This window comes from Hyperolius riggenbachi, chromosome 11 (assembly GCF_040937935.1).
Source record: "Hyperolius riggenbachi isolate aHypRig1 chromosome 11, aHypRig1.pri, whole genome shotgun sequence".
Taxonomy (NCBI): domain Eukaryota; kingdom Metazoa; phylum Chordata; class Amphibia; order Anura; family Hyperoliidae; genus Hyperolius; species Hyperolius riggenbachi.
In genome coordinates this window covers 29208566-29214565 of record NC_090656.1, presented here as the reverse complement: position 1 = coordinate 29214565, position 6000 = coordinate 29208566, and positions in this window count along the sequence as shown.

The window sequence follows — 6000 nt, the reverse complement described above, 5'->3', positions numbered from 1 at the left end:
CTTACGCGCGGTGATCGTGTCTTAAACGCGTTCTCTGTTGCGAATGAGTGCGGAGTTCGCGTTTAGCTAGCGTTTGTTTTTTTCCTTACTTTGTTATTTTACTGTGTGTTCCTCTATTCCTTTCTTGCTGTTTCTGTCTGTCTCTGTCTATTTGTGTTCATTTGTATTACTTGTTGTAGTTAGGGTGGCACGCTTGTCACTGGGCGACTAACGCGCGGTGATCGTGTCTTAAACGCGTTCTCTGTTGCGAATGAGTGCGGAGTTCGCGTTTAGCTAGCGTTTGTTTTTTTCCTTACTTTGTTATTTTACTGTGTGTTCCTCTATTCCTTTCTTGCTGTTTCTGTCTGTCTTTGTCTATTTGTGTTCATTTGTATTACTTGTTGTAGTTAGGGTGGCACGCTTGTCACTGGGCGACTAACGCGCGGTGATCGTGTCTTAAACGCGTTCTCTGTTGCGAATGAGTGCGGAGTTCGCGTTTAGCTAGCGTTTGTTTTTTTCCTTACTTTGTTATTTTACTGTGTGTTCCTCTATTCCTTTCTTGCTGTTTCGTCCTGCTCTGTTTATCTGTCTGCTATCACGGTTCTTGCGATTAGCTATCTCGTTTTATCTGTTCTGCTCTTGAATGGGTGGCGACTAGATTGACGGACATTCACCCAGTACAGCGCTTGCGCACGATCTCCTCTGTGTCAGCGTGCGCATTGCACACTGACTGTGGAGATTATCCCGCAAGCATCACACCTTCAACCCGGAAGGAGGAAGTGTATGTAGTCACGTGACCGCCGCGTGGACCGCATCGTGGTAGGCACCAAGGACGGACAAAGAAGATGTCAGACAGGTAAGATTGACCCCCCCACCCACCCCACACAGGTTTAATAAGAGATATCCGGACAGCAACTATCCGGGTGTCTCCCGAATGTGGATTTGAGCATCACTGGTGAGGATTGGCATGGCTGTAGGGGAGGAGGAGGCCATACTTAGGCGGCATAGTTAAATAATTTTAAATATGCCCCGCAGTAGTTTTCTGCAAGTTGCCACATTTGGTGACGATTAGTGATGCTCAAATCCGGATCCCGGAGACACCCGTATAGTTTCCATCCAGATATCTCCCAGTAAACCTGTGCTGGGTGGGCGGTGGGCTCAATATTACCTGTCTGACGTCTTGTTTGTCCATCCCTGGCACCTCCAATGATGCGGTTCATGCGCATCACTTGACTACAAACACTTCCTCCTTCAACCCGGAAGGAGGAAGTGTTTGTAGTCTCGAGACCGCCACAAGCACCGCATCATGGCAGGCGCCAGGGACGGACGAAGAAGACGTCAGACAGGTAATATTGATCCACCCACCCACCGCGCACAGGTTTACTAAGAGATATCTGGATAGCAAATAACCGTGTGTCTCCCGGATCCGGATTTGAGCATCACTGGTGAGGATTGGCTTGGCTGTAGGGGAGGAGGTGGCCATACTTAGGCGGTATATTTAAATCATTTTAAATACGCCCCTGAGATCGTGCGCAAGCGCTGTACTGGGTGAATGCCACATTTGGTGAGGATTGGCATGGCTGTTGGGGAGGAGGAGGCCATACTTAGGCGGTATGTTTAAATCATTTTAACTACGCCCGAGTGGTACTCTGCAGATTGCCACATTTGGTGAGGATAAGCATGGCTGTAGGGGAGGAGGAGGTCATTCTTAGGTTGCATATTTAAATAATTTTAAATATGCCCCACAGTGGTTTTCTGCAAGTTGCCACATTTGGTGACGGTTAGTGATGCTCAAATACGGATCCCAGAGACACCCGGATAGTTGCTATCTGGATATCTCCCAGTAAACCTGTGCAGGGTGGGCGGGGGGCTTAATATTACCTGTCTGACATCTTCTCTGTCCATCCCTGGCGCCTCCAACGATTCGGTTCATGCACATCACGTAACTACAAACACTTCCTCCTTCTGTCAGGATCATGTCCTGTCATGATCAAGTTTGTGACTTATCCTGCTGGCCGCGATATTTCTGCACCTGCTGTTGCCTGGTGTTAGGCAACCGATTAGCAAGTGTTTACGCTATCTGTTTGTCTGTGTTGATCGCTTGCTCTCGCAAGCGTTCATTCTGTCTGTCTCTGTCTATTTGTGTTCATTTGTATTACTTGTTGTAGTTAGGGTGGCACGCTTGTCACTGGGCGACTAACGCGCGGTGATCGTGTCTTAAACGCGTTCTCTGTTGCGAATGAGTGCGGAGTTCGCGTTTAGCTAGCGTTTGATTTTTCCTTACTTTGTTATTTTAATGTGTGTTCCTCTATTCCTTTCTTGCTGTTTCTGTCTGTCTCTGTCTATTTGTGTTCATTTGTATTACTTGTTGTAGTTAGGGTGGCACGCTTGTCACTGGGCGACTAACGCGCGGTGATCGTGTCTTAAACGCGTTCTCTGTTGCGAATGAGTGCGGAGTTCGCGTTTAGCTAGCGTTTGTTTTTTTCCTTACTTTGTTATTTTACTGTGTGTTCCTCTATTCCTTTCTTGCTGTTTCTGTCTGTCTCTGTCTATTTGTGTTCATTTGTATTACTTGTTGTAGTTAGGGTGGCACGCTTGTCACTGGGCGACTAACGCGCGGTGATCGTGTCTTAAACGCGTTCTCTGTTGCGAATGAGTGCGGAGTTCGCGTTTAGTTAGCGTTTGTTTTTTTCTTTACTTTGTTATTTTACTGTGTGTTCCTCTATTCCTTTCTTGCTGTTTCTGTCTGTCTCTGTCTATTTGTGTTCATTTGTATTACTTGTTGTAGTTAGGGTGGCACGCTTGTCACTGGGCGACTAACGCGCGGTGATCGTGTCTTAAACGCGTTCTCTGTTGCGAATGAGTGCGGAGTTCGCGTTTAGCTAGCGTTTGTTTTTTTCCTTACTTTGTTATTTTACTGTGTGTTCCTCTATTCCTTTCTTGCTGTTTCTGTCTGTCTTTGTCTATTTGTGTTCATTTGTATTACTTGTTGTAGTTAGGGTGGCACGCTTGTCACTGGGTGACTAACGCGCGGTGATCGTGTCTTAAACGCGTTCTCTGTTGCGAATGAGTGCGGAGTTCGCGTTTAGCTAGCGTTTGTTTTTTTCCTTACTTTGTTATTTTACTGTGTGTTCCTCTATTCCTTTCTTGCTGTTTCTGTCTGTCTTTGTCTATTTGTGTTCATTTGTATTACTTGTTGTAGTTAGGGTGGCACGCTTGTCACTGGGCGACTAACGCGTGGTGATCGTGTCTTAAACGCGTTCTCTGTTGCGAATGAGTGCGGAGTTCGCGTTTAGCTAGCGTTTGTTTTTTTCCTTACTTTGTTATTTTACTGTGTGTTCCTCTATTCCTTTCTTGCTGTTTCGTCCTGCTCTGTTTATCTGTCTGCTATCACGGTTCTTGCGATTAGCTATCTCGTTTTATCTGTTCTGCTCTTGAATGGGTGGCGACTAGATTGACGGACATTCACCCAGTACAGCGCTTGCGCACGATCTCCTCTGTGTCAGCGTGCGCATTGCACACTGACTGTGGAGATTATCCCGCAAGCATCACACCTTCAACCCGGAAGGAGGACGTGTATGTAGTCACGTGACCGCCGCGTGGACCGCATCGTGGTAGGCACCAAGGACGGACAAAGAAGATGTCAGACAGGTAAGATTGACCCCCCCACCCACCCCACACAGGTTTAATAAGAGATATCCGGACAGCAACTATCCGGGTGTCTCCCGAATGTGGATTTGAGCATCACTGGTGAGGATTGGCATGGCTGTAGGGGAGGAGGAGGCCATACTTAGGCGGCATAGTTAAATAATTTTAAATATGCCCCGCAGTAGTTTTCTGCAAGTTGCCACATTTGGTGGCGATTAGTGATGCTCAAATCCGGATCCCGGAGACACCCGTATAGTTTCCATCCAGATATCTCCCAGTAAACCTGTGCTGGGTGGGCGGTGGGCTCAATATTACCTGTCTGACGTCTTGTTTGTCCATCCCTGGCACCTCCAATGATGCGGTTCATGCGCATCACTTGACTAGAAACACTTCCTCCTTCAACCCGGAAGGAGGAAGTGTTTGTAGTCTCGAGACCGCCACAAGCACCGCATCATGGCAGGCGCCAGGGACGGACGAAGAAGACGTCAGACAGGTAATATTGATCCACCCACCGCGCACAGGTTTACTAAGAGATATCTGGATAGCAACTAACCGTGTGTCTCCCGGATCCGGATTTGAGCATCACTGGTGAGGATTGGCTTGGCTGTAGGGGAGGAGGAGGCCATACTTGGGCGGTATATTTAAATCATTTTAAATACGCCCCTGAGATCGTGCGCAAGCGCTGTACTGGGTGAATGCCACATTTGGTGAGGATTGGCATGGCTGTTGGGGAGGAGGAGGCCATACTTAGGCGGTATGTTTAAATCATTTTAACTACGCCCGAGTGGTACTCTGCAGATTGCCACATTTGGTGAGGATAAGCATGGCTGTAGGGGAGGAGGAGGTCATTCTTAGGTTGCATATTTAAATAATTTTAAATATGCCCCACAGTGGTTTTCTGCAAGTTGCCACATTTGGTGACGGTTAGTGATGCTCAAATACGGATCCCAGAGACACCCGGATAGTTGCTATCTGGATATCTCCCAGTAAACCTGTGCAGGGTGGGCGGGGGGCTTAATATTACCTGTCTGACATCTTCTCTGTCCATCCCTGGCGCCTCCAACGATTCGGTTCATGCACATCACGTAACTACAAACACTTCCTCCTTCTGTCAGGATCATGTCCTGTCATGATCAAGTTTGTGACTTATCCTGCTGGCCGCGATATTTCTGCACCTGCTGTTGCCTGGTGTTAGGCAACCGATTAGCAAGTGTTTACGCTATCTGTTTGTCTGTGTTGATCGCTTGCTCTCGCAAGCGTTCATTCTGTCTGTCTCTGTCTATTTGTGTTCATTTGTATTACTTGTTGTAGTTAGGGTGGCACGCTTGTCACTGGGCGACTAACGCGCGGTGATCGTGTCTTAAACGCGTTCTCTGTTGCGAATGAGTGCGGAGTTCGCGTTTAGCTAGCATTTGATTTTTCCTTACTTTGTTATTTTAATGTGTGTTCCTCTATTCCTTTCTTGCTGTTTCTGTCTGTCTCTGTCTATTTGTGTTCATTTGTATTACTTGTTGTAGTTAGGGTGGCACGCTTGTCACTGGGCGACTAACGCGCGGTGATCGTGTCTTAAACGCGTTCTCTGTTGCGAATGAGTGCGGAGTTCGCGTTTAGCTAGCGTTTGTTTTTTCCTTACTTTGTTATTTTACTGTGTGTTCCTCTATTCCTTTCTTGCTGTTTCTGTCTGTCTCTGTCTATTTGTGTTCATTTGTATTACTTGTTGTAGTTAGGGTGGCACGCTTGTCACTGGGCGACTAACGCGCGGTGATCGTGTCTTAAACGCGTTCTCTGTTGCGAATGAGTGCGGAGTTCGCGTTTAGTTAGCGTTTGTTTTTTTCTTTACTTTGTTATTTTACTGTGTGTTCCTCTATTCCTTTCTTGCTGTTTCTGTCTGTCTCTGTCTATTTGTGTTCATTTGTATTACTTGTTGTAGTTAGGGTGGCACGCTTGTCACTGGGCGACTAACGCGCGGTGATCGTGTCTTAAACGCGTTCTCTGTTGCGAATGAGTGCGGAGTTCGCGTTTAGCTAGCGTTTGTTTTTTTCCTTACTTTGTTATTTTACTGTGTGTTCCTCTATTCCTTTCTTGCTGTTTCTGTCTGTCTTTGTCTATTTGTGTTCATTTGTATTACTTGTTGTAGTTAGGGTGGCACGCTTGTCACTGGGCGACTAACGCGCGGTGATCGTGTCTTAAACGCGTTCTCTGTTGCGAATGAGTGCGGAGTTCGCGTTTAGCTAGCGTTTGTTTTTTTCCTTACTTTGTTATTTTACTGTGTGTTCCTCTATTCCTTTCTTGCTGTTTCTGTCTGTCTCTGTCTATTTGTGTTCATTTGTATTACTTGTTGTAGTTAGGGTGGCACGCTTGTCACTGGGCGAC